This window comes from Triturus cristatus, chromosome 3_1, assembly GCF_964204655.1.
Source record: "Triturus cristatus chromosome 3_1, aTriCri1.1, whole genome shotgun sequence".
Taxonomy (NCBI): Eukaryota; Metazoa; Chordata; class Amphibia; order Caudata; family Salamandridae; genus Triturus; species Triturus cristatus.
In genome coordinates, this window is record NC_140583.1 from 408,565,608 (window position 1) to 408,580,191 (window position 14,584).

Here is a 14,584-nt window from a genome sequence, read left to right on the forward strand (position 1 = left end):
ATGTTTATCGAAACGGGGGCATGATCAGAAAATAAGATGGGGCCTATGTCAGCGTGGGTGAGGGATTGGGACACATGGTGGGAGAGAAAAACATAATCAATACGTGACTGGGAGTGGTGAGTCGGGGAATAAAAGGTGAATTCTTTAGAGGTAGGATTGCAGAGACGCCAGGCGTCAATGAGCTTATGTTGGGATATCGCTTGAGTGAAAAGCTTGTGAGATTTATTAGGGATAAAAGGTGCCTTGGAGTTTCTGTCTAAAAAAGGATCAAGGGGTAGGTTACAATCACCTGCTAAAACAAAATTATCATCAATATATTCAGTAATACGGGAGGCCATTGCGCGCCAAAAAACCTGATCACCACCAGTAGGGGCGTAGATATTAAGGAGGGAGAGAGGGACGCCTTTTGAGGAGAGTTTGACGTACAGCCATCTACCTTCAGGGTCTGATTCAGAAGCTAAGAGCAAATGAGCAAGAGATTTGCGAACCAGTACAACCACACCATTTCTCTTGCCATCACCCGGAGATGAAAATACAGCACCCACCCAACCTCTCTTAAGTTTAGCAGCTTCATCATCAGACAGATGTGTTTCTTGTAAAAAGGCAATATCTACATTTAATTTGGCTAAATGAGAGAGAATTTTTTGTCTCTTGATAGGAGAATGCAGACCTTTAACATTCCAGGATATAATTCGAACTGACATTAAGGATTAATCAAAAAGTGGGTAAATTGGAGAGTAGGACAGCAAGGAAATGCCTCGTAGCGAGCAGGGGCACAAGAAAGAAAAAGAATGAGGTGAGAACTGACGTGATGAAGTAAGGAAAGAAGAAAAAATGAGAGAAGAACCAGTGAAGCCATAAATATAGGGGAGAGCCAAGAAAATAGAAAGAATGGTAAGAAGATACAATAATTCTGAGAAATAGTGGTAAATAAGGTCCAAGGGAGAATCAAATAGGTAAAGGGAGATGAATACGAGCAAGAGAGCCAGTATGCAATGGGGAGAAGAAGGAGTGACGAAAGAGAATTGGAGGAGAGCCAAGGAAGAGGTAACGACACCAATAAATCTGAAAGTAACGAGGGAAGAGGTAAGATAAGAAGATATATAACATAGCAAAACATGATAAATAAGGAATAGAGGGTACTTACGAGGGGTAGCAGGGGAAAAATACAATCAGGAACTGGGGACAAGCGGAAACACACGTGAAGATGAGGGAAGGGAGGTAGGGCCAACTGGGAGAGGCAAGGCATTCGGGGTGAGGGAGACGTCCAACCAGAGATAACACAACGGAACGCAAAACAATGATCTGTGAGGGGAGAAAAAGAACATGGTTAGAAACTCGAATACAACAAAGATAAGAAACAAACATGTGACCATCTGAGGAGCCGGAACAACATTATCGGATGAAAAAATGAAAAATATAATCTTAACTAGAAGTCATACAAACTGAAGAACCTGCAAAGAAAAAAAAAAATGAATGGATTAAAGCAGAACAAATTAGAGAATCAAATTGCAACCACAAAAACAAGTCATGGTGGGTGGGAAGAGGGACCAGCTATCTCCATGTCAGGTTGACCACAGGAGTTCAGGAAACTACGAAGTCGTGCAGGATCTTCATATGTCGTAGTCTTATTATTATGAGTGACCTTAAATAGACAAGGATGAAAAAGTCCATATCTGGCACCAATGGAGCGAAGGTCAGGTCTCATATCTAGGAAGGCCTTGCGACGAGTTGCAGTGGTTCTGGCATAATCCTGCGCAAAGAACAAAGTGGAGCCTGACCATGTGAGGCGAGGAGAGGCTTTGGCGGCTAAGAGGACTTTCTGTAAGTCTGTGTACTCTAGAAAGTACATTATTACACCTCTAGGCTTCGTTGACGTGGAAGGAGAGGAGGAAGCTCGACCAAGCCTGTGGGCACGTTGGATATTCAGTGAAGTGTCTTCAGGTAGGTGAAGAAGCTTCGGGAGAAAGGACTTGAAAAAACTGATGGGATCATTTCCTTCACAACCCTCCACCAAGCCATAAAGACGGAGATTGTTACGTCTGTTGCGATTTTCAAGGTCCTCCACCTGCTTCTGAAGAGAGGAAATCTGCGTGTGCATGTGGGAGATCTTGGACGCAGATTCCTGAAGAGAGGAAACGTCGCGCTCCACCAACGACACTCTTTCGTCCATCGAAGCCCAATTATCAGTGAGAATCTGCAATTTAGCATTCGTCTCCTCCATGTAAGGGCGCAGGGCCCGTATCTCTTCGAGGATTAGCTCCATTGAGATGGGCGAGGAGGACTTAGGAGGCGAAGGCGGGTCTTTCTTTAACCTCTTAGAGTTCACTTTTGCCGAAGGCTGTGAGGAGATGTCCGCAGTTGATGTCATCTCGGTTGAAGATAAGGACTGGGAAGCTTCCAAATGAGCCAGTGCCGTGAATAATTTGGAATTCTTAATATAACTACGTTTTTGAACTTGACTGGAGCAATGCACCATCAGCACGCTAATGGAACGTGAGGTCAAGAAAAGAAAAAATATCTCATTGCCCAGCTGGAAAAGGACCAGGGAGCAAATTAAAAAAAAAGGGAAGGAAGATGCCAGGCCACAGAATTGGAGTAAAAAATGTTGGAGGCTAGAGTCATAAAGATGGCCGCCGTATATGAAGAAAATTGGAAAATCCAGTCAGCTGAAAAAGGCAGCGAAAATAATCATAGTTGGAGAGAGAAGAGAAAAGTCACCTTAGAGTGCAGGTTATCCACATCTGTGCTTCAGGAGGTGCTGGGGACAGTAGTAAAAGCGTGAGGCGTCCAGGGGATCCATGCGCGGTAAGGCGCGCTGCTGAGGCGATCACAGGCGAGAGTAAACAAGATGGCGGCCGCGGCCGATAACGAGCCGCGACCGAAAATAAAATGGGCTGTAAGTCCTAAAATAACTGTGCCTCAGCGCCGAAAAAGGATTAAAAATGATCCTGGCATGTTCCGACAGGGAAGACTGCCCTTTGTTGGTGGAAATTGAGGCGCGAACCGCTGGTAGACCCTGGTGTGGACGGAGCTCCTAGCCGAACGCCGCCATCTCCTTCGGGCGCCAAGCCACGCCCCCCGTCACTTCAACTCTTATTCTTGCCCTTATCCTGTTTCTGTGGTCACTCTTGCTCTACGCTGTTGAATGCTTCTTCTGCTTATTATTGTCCTCCTCATAAATCCTCCTCTCAAATCTTTCGTGTTCTTTTTCACGCCAGTTCTCGGCTATGCCTGCAAAGCATTTCATTTTACTAGATTCATTTTTATGTTTGTCTCAATTTTTTTTTAAATGTATAGTCTTTAAATATGTCCATGACCTCATCCTTCTCAGTCATTGTGCTACAGATCCCAGTTTTGACAGTTATCAATGTATAGCTTGTTTGTTCTATCAAAATAAATCCACTGGTTTCCTTGGTCAAAGAATGGACCTTCCTGACAATTTTACTCCCCCTTCTGCATAGATACACATTACATTTTAGCTCATCTTTATCCTAGTTTAAAATAATGTACCTTTGTTTCTGTTCAAGTAATCACTTAGGCATGAGTGTGATATAATAAAACATAATATTTACAAACAGTATAATCCCACATGCATTGTTCAGGCTCTACCTAAAATCTGAGAAATACTGACGGTTTTTGAAGTCACCATGCATCAATACACTGTTGGCGCATGATTATATATAAAGTCTTCATGCATTAGTGTACATTGCAGGCATTTACTCAGGAAAAACCAGCATAGATGTCAAAAGAATTCTTCTTGGTATATCATTGAGTTCAACCTCACCCCTTAATGCAAATGTTGATTGTCATTCATCTTTACCTCTACTATGGACCCTTTGGAATTCAATATTGAAATAGGCTTTTACCAACATCACACATAAACAAGATAACACAATTCTCAATTTGGTTTCTGCATGATGTTTAGTAAAACAAACATCTCTTGACTCCCAAACATTAGAACACATCTGCTCAGGTGCTAGTCTTTTCTCAATTAGATTTTGGTAACATCATCTTAGGTGGAGATCCCAAACATCAGTGACACCATAATGGCCATTTTTCATTTTACCGCCTGACTCCTTCTCAGCACAATATTACCATATCCTACCAATGTTCAAGGAACTTCACCTGCTTTCACTATAGAAAGAAAACAATCTAAAATGTATTTGTTCTTGAACTCGGCTCTGGATTCAGGTACTTCCTCTTATCTGCCAACGTTGTTTTCCATCTCCAGATGACTGAGGAGACTAGGAACAATAACAACTTTAAACAGGAGGCTCTGAAACTGAAAACATCCTTGTCATGAAGACAATCCTTTGCTGGTGCTGCAATCAGTTTGTGAAACTCCCTTTTGTCGCTCTTAGGTCACAACTAGAGGTCATAACATTCAGGAAAATGTTAAACACATGTCTATTACAATTTTATTACAACAAAATATTTAATCGATTAATTTGTTCTTGTGCATCCTATTTCACCATCAACTCAGTTGAAGTTTATTCTAGGAGTATGCACGTCAAGCAATTTTCTGTAGCATAATTCCGAGAAATTACAGTAAAATCAAGCAAGCTTATTTAGAGCTATTTTGCACCCACCCTCAGACCCAGAATGAACCAATAGATGCATTTTGCACAAAGAAAATAGAGCTACTTGTAACAGAACAGGAATAGCAGCCAGTTGTCTGTTTCTCTACACATACAGTAGGCATTCCCCACCTCAAAATTACACTAAAGTATGCGACCAGGCATAATTACCTATTTTTTTTTTAATTTTGAGTAATAAGAGTAACACAAAATTGCCGAAATTGCTACTAATATTCTGTGTAATTAATCTTTCGACCAGGCCTAGCTTATATTCTCATTATTTTTTTTCCTTTCAGTAAACCAAGATGTTATTGCTATATATAAAGACTTTACTGATATTTATAGTACTAGACAAAAATTGAAAATAAATAAATAAAATATGTTAAGTTCTGCTACATTTATTAGGTATAAAATACTTAGTAGATGTCCTTATAGAAGTTTATGTATTGCACGCTAAGTAATAAAAGAACAGATTTTGCATTTCTGTGGGTTACAGATGCTTAATGTAATAAGAGTTTAAAATAAAATCTTTTTATTGAGTTTGGCAGTTCTCAAATATTATCTCGTATACATCTCTTAGAATTATTGCAACAGCATCAACATTTATAATTCACTTATTCTTGCACTATGCAGCTATTCTGACGCTCAACTCATGACAGGATATTCCAAGTCTCTTTATTATCAAAGTAAACAACTTCCACCCGTAAGTCATCTATTTTTACTTTCCATTTCTACCATTCAATTCACACCTATGTACTGCTCATGGCAGTCTTGTATCTAATCGATCGGCCAGCATTCTTAATAGTTTTGCCCATTCCACAATGACCTTTGCCCATTTTCCTTCCAGAGAGAACACGCGTCTTAGGACAAACCAGAATGGGACAATTCTTTTAATAACTTAATTGAGAAAAAGCTTAAAAATGTACCATATAGACCACCTTTCATATTAATGCGCCAATAAGTGATATGTTTCTTTTGAGCACTACTGTACTTTGTACTGTAAAATTATGTATTAAGTTCTTCAAAACGTTTACTGTGCCGATGTGCCCCAGATACTGTTAACACAAAAAGAGGTAAGGGGCTTTCAAAGTACTTGTGCCAGGCAAAATTACGGAAACATTGCGTCATTGATACATTTCGGTCAATAAAAAGTAATTGCAAATACTGTGCACATCAGAAATACTTTGACATTAAAATATTTCTCATCCATAACACCGTACGCGTTATATACATGCAAAAAAAAATCCATGTCACATAAATGATGCATTAAGAATAAAATGCCAGAGAGAATGAGCACCTAATGCATTATTCCATTGATAAAAGTTGGTTGCATTCCAGGATTAAGAGGAATGCTTCTCCACACAGTTCTGTCAGGCCTAATGGCCTGACTGAGTCACTGACAACACTTATATAATGCAACTATCTCAAGAGGTCCCTTGGTGCTGGTTACCTGAAGGGTGCTGAGAAAATGCTCAGACTATGTTTGATTTTCAACTTTCATATACTAAGATGTAAAATGTCTGCTGACTTCAAATGTAGGTATACATTTGTCTGAGCTTCTGAGTGCATACATGCCAGAATGTTTTGAAATTCTGTTATTGTAACAACATATTTTAAATTTTAAAATCCAATTATCCAGGTGAAAAGTGATCTCCTGCAGCACTGTCAGCCAGAGTAGTGAGTGCCAGACAGCAGAAAAAGGGTGACACGTGCTCAAACCACAGATAAGTCTAATTTCTGCATTGTGTGCAATTTGCAGTGTACTAACCGTCAACTTTTGTAAGATTGCAAACCTAATTATTAACTCCGTTAAGTCCTGATTAAACGCTAACGGGAATAGTTTTCTGTGAGGAGTTTTTATCAGAATATAGTGAAAATAACTCATAAAGAGATACATAAAAATATTGATGTACCTTGAACATGTGGCGTTTGCTGTGATTCAGATCCATGATTTAGAGACACAATAGTATTTATCAATGAATATCGTACAGGTTTTATATTTCTTTGCAGTTCGGAACTGTTGGAAGAGAATAGTTTTGTCTCCAAGAAACTTCAAAATACAATAGGCATCCATGTTTATAAATGCGACTTTGGTAACACGGCACAGAAAAATAATATTGTTTCTCAGCCGGCTTTGTCTCAATCAATAATTCTTTAAATAAAATAACTCTTGATTGCCAAATTCTTATTTTGATCAATTTAATAAATGGTGGTGCCTGGTGCCATGCTGCTAAATGTAATGGATTAAATGTTTAATATGATTGTTTATAGAACACTCTGCAGATATATGCTTTGTATTTACACGTCTGCATGCAGCATACACAAAAACCCTTCACACACATCCCCACAAATACCTAAACAGCAAACCTGTGAAAGCAGGAAGAACCAGAACTCTCAGAAGCTCTAACTCACTTCTTTTCATCCCTCCGAAATTGAAAAAGAAAACCTCCCAGCCCCAATCTTTTTCGGTTAATGTGCCCAGGTTGTGGAACGCACTCCAGATGGATCTCAGATGGAACCCCTCCTTCTCCTGCTTCAAAAGGGACTTGAAACTCCAACTCCTCGACAAATACTTTACCGACAAAGCCAACTGAGCCAGGCTCCGATAACCCAGTTTACTCTCCTTACCATCTAGACCATCAAAGATTGGTGGTCTTTTGGACTGTTTCACCTAACTAAGCTATCACTTGACTCACCCCTCTACTGTATTCTCTTTTAAAATGTTTATTGTTCTGCATATCTTCTCATGTATCCTTCTACCATGTTTTTCACCACTCTATTCTATTCATGTTGTAAGGCGCTCTGATACCCACGGGTCTAGCTAGTGCTATATAAAACTTATAAATAATATTTTTTATTTTTAGACTAACATAAGCTTCATGCATTTATTTTTGTAACATTAAGCAGATTTATTTATTAAGAACAGAATTTCACAAACGTTTCGGAATTGAGATGCTTACATGTCTTATAATAAGTCATTTAGTGGCAGTTTGGAGGAGTTTTCAGGCTGAGCTGCTTTAGACAGTGGTTGATGGGGTGTCCAATTGAAACATAAAAGCTCATTGGTTTATTTAAAGCAAATAACTGAACTTCAGCTACTAGCACTGTGCATTTTAGGCCTGAAACTAATGATTTGTCTATTACTGTTGCATATGATCCCTGTGCATGGACATGGCCCTGGGCTATGCTGTGGAAAGCAATATGGGACCAGATTTACAAAATGTTCACGCAATGCAGCAGCCAAAAATGCGGTGATGCATTGCGTGCGAAAGAGAGAGCAGAAGAGCTCCATATTTATAGAAATATGGCACTCGCCTTCCCTTACTCTAGTGCTGCCGCTTATTTTGGCAGCCGTGCGCCATGCACCTGTACCATAGCACAAGGGTGTCTGCATGAGTCTAGCATAGGTTTTGTACTGGAAGGAAACCCTTCCAGCACAAAACACTATGCATAGACTAACTTTATAACTTTTCACACTTTGTATGAGCGCTGTGCACTGCAGCACACATGCAAATTTGGAAAAGAAAGGAGAAATAAATTGTTTCTTTCAAGTAATTTTCTGGAAAGTAAATATGAAAAAAAGATTTTGCTTTGATTTGTGTCACCTTTGTGATGCAAACATGATGCAGAATCTTAGTAAATTTACCATATTTTTTTCAATGCCCCCAATAGAAAAGTTGCTTGTTACCACAACTCATCAGGTTATCATTGAATGTGAGCATACATGACTAGGCTTGCCTCTTAAACATTTTTCAATGGAACAATACTGCCCCAATCTGTGACCAAAGCCCTCTGTTTAATATGGGAAAGTGCCCAAAGGGAAGAGCAATATAAGCGTTGGGGCTTATTTATGATAGGATTGCACCGCTGGAGCATGACATTCTTTCCCGTCGGCGGCGCCAGCCTCTCAATCATATCCATGAGGTGAGGCAAAGCCTCCACCTCGTAGATATGGAGTAAGACAAAGCATCTCAAGTCGCTGTCTTGCCGTACTTTGCACCAAGGAAGTGCTCCATGGGCGTTGCAGTGGGTTTTCCCACGCAACACCCATGGATTTTGAAGCTGCCCCGGATTAACTTAATCATGTAAACCTGGGGCAGTGCCAAAACCTTATGCCTCTCCAGAGCACGTGTAAAAAGGAACACTTTTTAAAAATGTCCTTGTTTTTTTTCTCTTGAACTGTACCTTTCACATTGGCACAGGGTGGCGCAGCAAAAAGACTTGCAGTGCTTCCCTATGCCAATTCCTCATGAATGAGGCCTTAAATATCTTTTGGCTCGACTTGGTAGCCAGATGGCTCTGTACTCATTTGCTTTGAGGCTTTGACTCTGGGTCCTGTGTCTGGGGCCTATCAAATGCAAAGTATTGCCACCCTTATTTAAAAAACAAAACAAATACAAAATATATTTTTATTTGTGAGCATAAAAAGATTGTTGCACCATAGTTAAACAGAAAAAGGGTTCTCAGGCAGAGCAGCCTACTACTAGCAGCTTCAGGCACTGGCAGCTAAAGGCATCCATCCAGAGACATTCTTTACGGCATACCAGTGGTAGGAAATGAAATTAGGGCGGCCAGCTCATCCACGCAAGGAGGATCTGTAAATGGAAAACTGTGTATTTGCAGGAGAAATAGTATCTGAGTCCAATTTTTATTTAAAATGATGCACCAGCGCTGATAACTGTGTCTCATATTACAAAGCAAAAGTTACCATAATTTCTGACACACAAACATATTCACACAAACTGTTCACATTACTTGAATGTCAGTCCTTCAATGATTCTTTAAAGGTAACTCCATTCAGATGCTATCACATTAACAAATCTGTTCCCTAAAGTTAAAAAGATGACCATATTCTTAGCTTGACACTGGCAGATCAACGAAGTGCAACCACACACACCTCCTGACAACGACCAATGGAAATATAGATTTGCTGTTTGTATTCATACTCAACAACCAGAAAGAATAAACTTTAGATAGAGCAGTCCAGCTCACTTTATTTACAGCTTAAACATATGTGTTGGAGGTTTAATTCTAAGGGCCATGTGTAGGTACCTAAATACCGGTCGGTAACGGCCGAAAATCGGTAAATATCCCGTTACCGACCGGTATTTAGGCAATTGAGATGTAGGTGGCTGGATTTCAGGATTCGGTAATTTACCGAATCAGAATTTTAAGAAATCGGTAAAATACCGATTCGGTAAATTACCGAATCCTGAAATCCTATGTAGGGGGCACTCAAGTGAGTGCATTTGTGGTTTCTGGATTCGTTATTTACCACCAACTACAAGTTGATGGTAAATAACGAATACCTTTTAAAAAGCAATTTTGTGCGTTTTGAAAAGTGCCATTTGGCAGACATACATGCGCCACATGTGCACACATGCACGATTCAGGGGTGCAACAGGGTGCCAATGTGACACCCTGCCACCCATGAATATGCTCCCCCTATTACCGATTCGGTATTTACCGAATCGGTAATAGTGAATGGCTTCCCATTCATTCCTATGGGCCTCCAGGCCCATAGGAATGATTTGGAAGGGATGCATTATTACCAATTCGGTAAATACCGAATCAGTAATACCGAATATTACCGATTCGGTAATAATTACCGAATGTTTACCTACATTCTATTTACTGATTCATAAATACCGAATCGGTAAAATTCGTTATTTATGAATCGGTAAATAGAAATTATCTACATATGGCCCCAAGTGTGTTAAAATAAACTTTCTACAGAGGAGCGAAGGTTGGGGACTACCGGACACTTGAAAATAAAAGGCTGGAAATCAGCTTCTCTTAAATGCGGTATGCCTGTTTATCTTTCAAGGATGAAAGAACATTACCTTCTAAATGTGAAAAAACATAATGAAAGTGACCGTGGTAGGCATCATAAGCTCTGAGCACTCTCATTCTTCAGGACAGCATAATTGTGCAAATTTCATGTTCAATGAATTTTGCTAAATTTCACGATATCAATAGGGGTGACATTGTCCATGTTTTTTGCCTACGGGAGGCTTGTTTGAGGAGCAAATGTTTTGCAGTAACAATAAAGTAACAGCTAAAGAAAGCAGGCAATCCTTAGCTGCCATTCTCAGTTCATCTAACAAAAAGGTCAATGCAGATTGAGTCGCAAATTGCTAAAAACAACCTAGAATTTACGTAAACAGCAAGACTAACGGTAGTCTCATACATGTATGATCATAGACACTCTAGGAATCCAGCCACACTTAATAGGAAGTAAATGGGCTGTTATTTATCGGTAATCCTTTTATACAGATTAAGGTCCTTCTCGTCCCGTCATTACAATATGAGGCGGTCCTGCCTCCCGATAGGCACCCTAACATGCTAGTATTTTAAAAAACAATTGTGAATAAAGACCCCTCCCACCCACTTCCATGCCTGCTAGTAATAAGACTAGACAACAATAGAGATGGGGAGGGGTCTTAGGGGCCGATTAAGGTTCTCCACGTCCCAGTCATGTCCCCCATGACTGGGACGTGGAGAACCTTAATCGGCATAATAAAGATTACTGGTAAGTAACCCCCTCATAGGTCCTCCTCGTCCCAGTCTTGACAAAATGAGGACTTGACAAGCCCAAACAAGAAATAAGCTTGACACAAAGACAGCAGGAACCCCAACTGTAACACTGAAGCTCATGACAAAGCTGCCTCAAAACAACAACAGCCGAATTAATCATGGAAGCAAACTCTGTATCTAATGCCCCAACAAAGGAGCAAGTCCAGCCAGAGCAACGCCAGATACAAATATATAGAGCAGCCCACTGAGCAGCCAAACCAAAGGGGGCTTAAGGAACAAAATCCAACAGAAACTGAACTACAGCTCATGAATCCCATGAATCTCACACCACTAGACAATGGGACCCCAGTTCGTCATGCAAGAGGAAAGAGAAGCAACAGGGGAAACCAAAGAAGATGAGACCAAAAAGGGAGAACAAGAGCATCAACATCATCTCCACCAGAATGCTCCACCTCACCCACAGGAGCAGGAATTGGACGGGAAGCATACAGAACATGAGGGCCAAGGAAACAAAAGAGAAGCCACCTGATCAAGCCTGGGAACAGACCAACCCAAAGCAGAGCTCTGGGAGCAACGCTGTGTGGGGAGAGGCAAAGATAGTGAGCCAAGAAACCCTGAACAGGAAACAGAGGACCCAGAAAAGGGCATTGACAGAGTATAAAAGACAGAGATGGGTAGATAGAAGCACAAACCATCAGCCATAACCTGGTGATGCAACAAGCAACTAGCCCATGGAATGTAGAAAGTGTCAGCAGAATCATCCCCTGCAACTGGAAATGAAAGAACCTTCCAAACTGCAGTCAACTCATGCCAAATGGAGGGACGAGTCCATACCCCCTGGGACCATGGACTAATTGTTGTAAAATACCCCAGAGTGCCCCCCCAACTCCACAGACTGGCAACTGTGGGCAAGAAAAAAGGAGGGAGCATAAACTGATCCCACTCCAAGGGAGCGAGCAACCACCAGTTTAAGCCCTGGAAACAGAGCAGGAGAAAAGAAACAGGGGAGAAAAAACATGCCAGGGAGGGAGCCCAGTGGATGAGAGGACCGAGATGGAGACGAGCCCTAGGACAGACCACAGTGCTGGATGCTTCCTAATCCCAGTACACTCATCCGGAGAATCCCATGTGAAGGTGTGAGGAGCAGGGGGCAGGCGGATTGGCTGAGAGTCATAAAGCCCAAGATGGACAGGAAGGAGCCTTCTGGATTGCAGGGAATGAGAATGGATAATACCTCAGCCCCTCTACTGCAGTCGGCACACAGACGATGGCCCTGTGGGTGAGCAGTGACAACACAGCAACTCATATGTGGAGGTCCCCTGATCTCGGGGGAGCCTGGCACTGACCCAACAGAAGAAGACTGTGAAAAGGGATCAAACCTCTGGCAGATAATTGACACCCACAGGAGAACCCAGAAAATCTGAAGTCTGGCCCTGACCTAGGGAAAATCAGTACAGCCGTGCACCCTGTGACTATTGATCCTGGGGCCAAGAGCCAAAGGTGAACGTGGCTCCACACGATAATTCCACCACAAAAAGGAACGCAAAGAGGACAATAATGCCTGAAATCCATATGTAAAATTTGATGTTGGTCACTGGACAAACCAAAAGGCAACCTTAGCAACATCCATCAGCCCAGCTACACACCATAACATGCAATTCACCCCCAAACAGTAACTTATGGAGCAACAACTCCTGTGCCATCTTCAGATGCTATGATTAGACCAGAGGGACCCGAGCCATGCCACATTAGCCCCCGCAGCAGATAAAGACTGAGCGAATACCAACAAACTCCCGCGTGGAGGCAAAGCACCCTAGTACTTGAAGACACCAAAACTGCCTGTAAGCCTACAGCACCTGAGGATCACAAGCGGCTCCCATCCTGGTTCCAATGAGGCATGACCCAACTTAAAAATGAGGTCAGGAGCTTTCAGGGTGGAATGGCCCTAGGCCTAAAAAACCCTAAGGAAGACCAGTGACTGACAGGCACCAGCCGCACTGGCCTACATCCCAAAAGCAGATGCAGCGGGAGATACAACAGAGCTGACAGCTGGAACCAGTGGGTATGGATCCTTAAAATGATCCGTAAAAGGACTGTCCCATATTGTAATGAATGGCACTGCAGGACTGACAGAAATAGCTAGGTCACAATTGCAGTTTTCATTTTCTGCAACATTCGAGTAAGGGGAGCTTACTTATATGGCTACTTTTAGAGTTAATGTATCTGTAAACTCATTCAGGATCTTGACTGGTCAAGTGTTAAATAGAGAACAAGATTTCAGGATAGATGTTAAAAGCACCGTTTGTTCAAAGAAGGTGAAAGCAAGCATAACCTAACTATCAGTAGTCCAGGTCTTCGAGAGTGGGAATATGAGGCAGCTATGGATGGATTCCTAAATAGTCACTATAGTTGAAGATCTAGGTGCACTCTACACAATACTTCGAAAATTGAAGGGTCATTCAGGTTTGAAAAAATCTCAAACATTTTTTTATCAGAAGATATTACTTTTGAAAAGAAAACCACATCAGCTGCCTTCTTCAACCAAGCTGTAATGACATCACAGAGTAAATTAGCATTTGCTACAGCTAGATCAGGTAGAGTTTCTTACTCAGGGCCTAAAAAAATTGGGTGTTGGTTGAGGAGGGTGTGAGCCCTTCTCAAGCAACAGCCACAATCTCAGCCAGGGTAGACCACAAAGGTCACTAAATTAACCTGTGCTTAACTCTCTGGTAGCTTGGCACACAAGCAGTCTGCCTTAACTTAGAGACAATGTGTAAAGTATCTATCCAGCACACAAATACTAATAAAATGAAAACACAAGACAAACTCCGCACCAATTTAAAAAAATTGAGTACATATTAAATAATTTAATTTACACCTAAATGACAAAAATCCAATTAGTGGAATTGCAGATATAGAATTTTATAGTGTTGGTTGACTGTGGTGTAAGCCCTAGTCAAGCAGCAACCACAATCCTTGTCAGGGTAGGGCACACGCAAACTGAAAATTAACCTTTGCTCACCCCTTTGTTAGCTTGGCACAGAGTACTCAGGCTTAACCTAGAGGCAATGTGCAAAGTATTTGTGCAAAACAGTGAAACAATGACAACACTCCACAAAAGGAGGCTACAATAGATTTAGCAAAATAGAGTAAGTTTTAATAAAGATAACAAGACCAAAACAGCAAAAATCTAATTAGTAGAACTGGAGACATTGAACTTTGAAGTTTAAAGAGAAAATAGCACCAAAAAGCTCAATACACCACTAGGAATATCTGGTCATGCATAACCAGGTCAAAGGAAAGGATGTGGCCTAACAGCTTGAGTGGCCATCCTCAGAGGTGGGGAGCCAGGCTCGAGTCTCAGCCGGAACGCTCAAAGGGCCAGATGTATCAATGGTTTTCCCATTCGCAAATGGGCCGATTCTCAGAATTGGCCCATTTGCGAATCGGAAAAAGCCTTTTGGGAT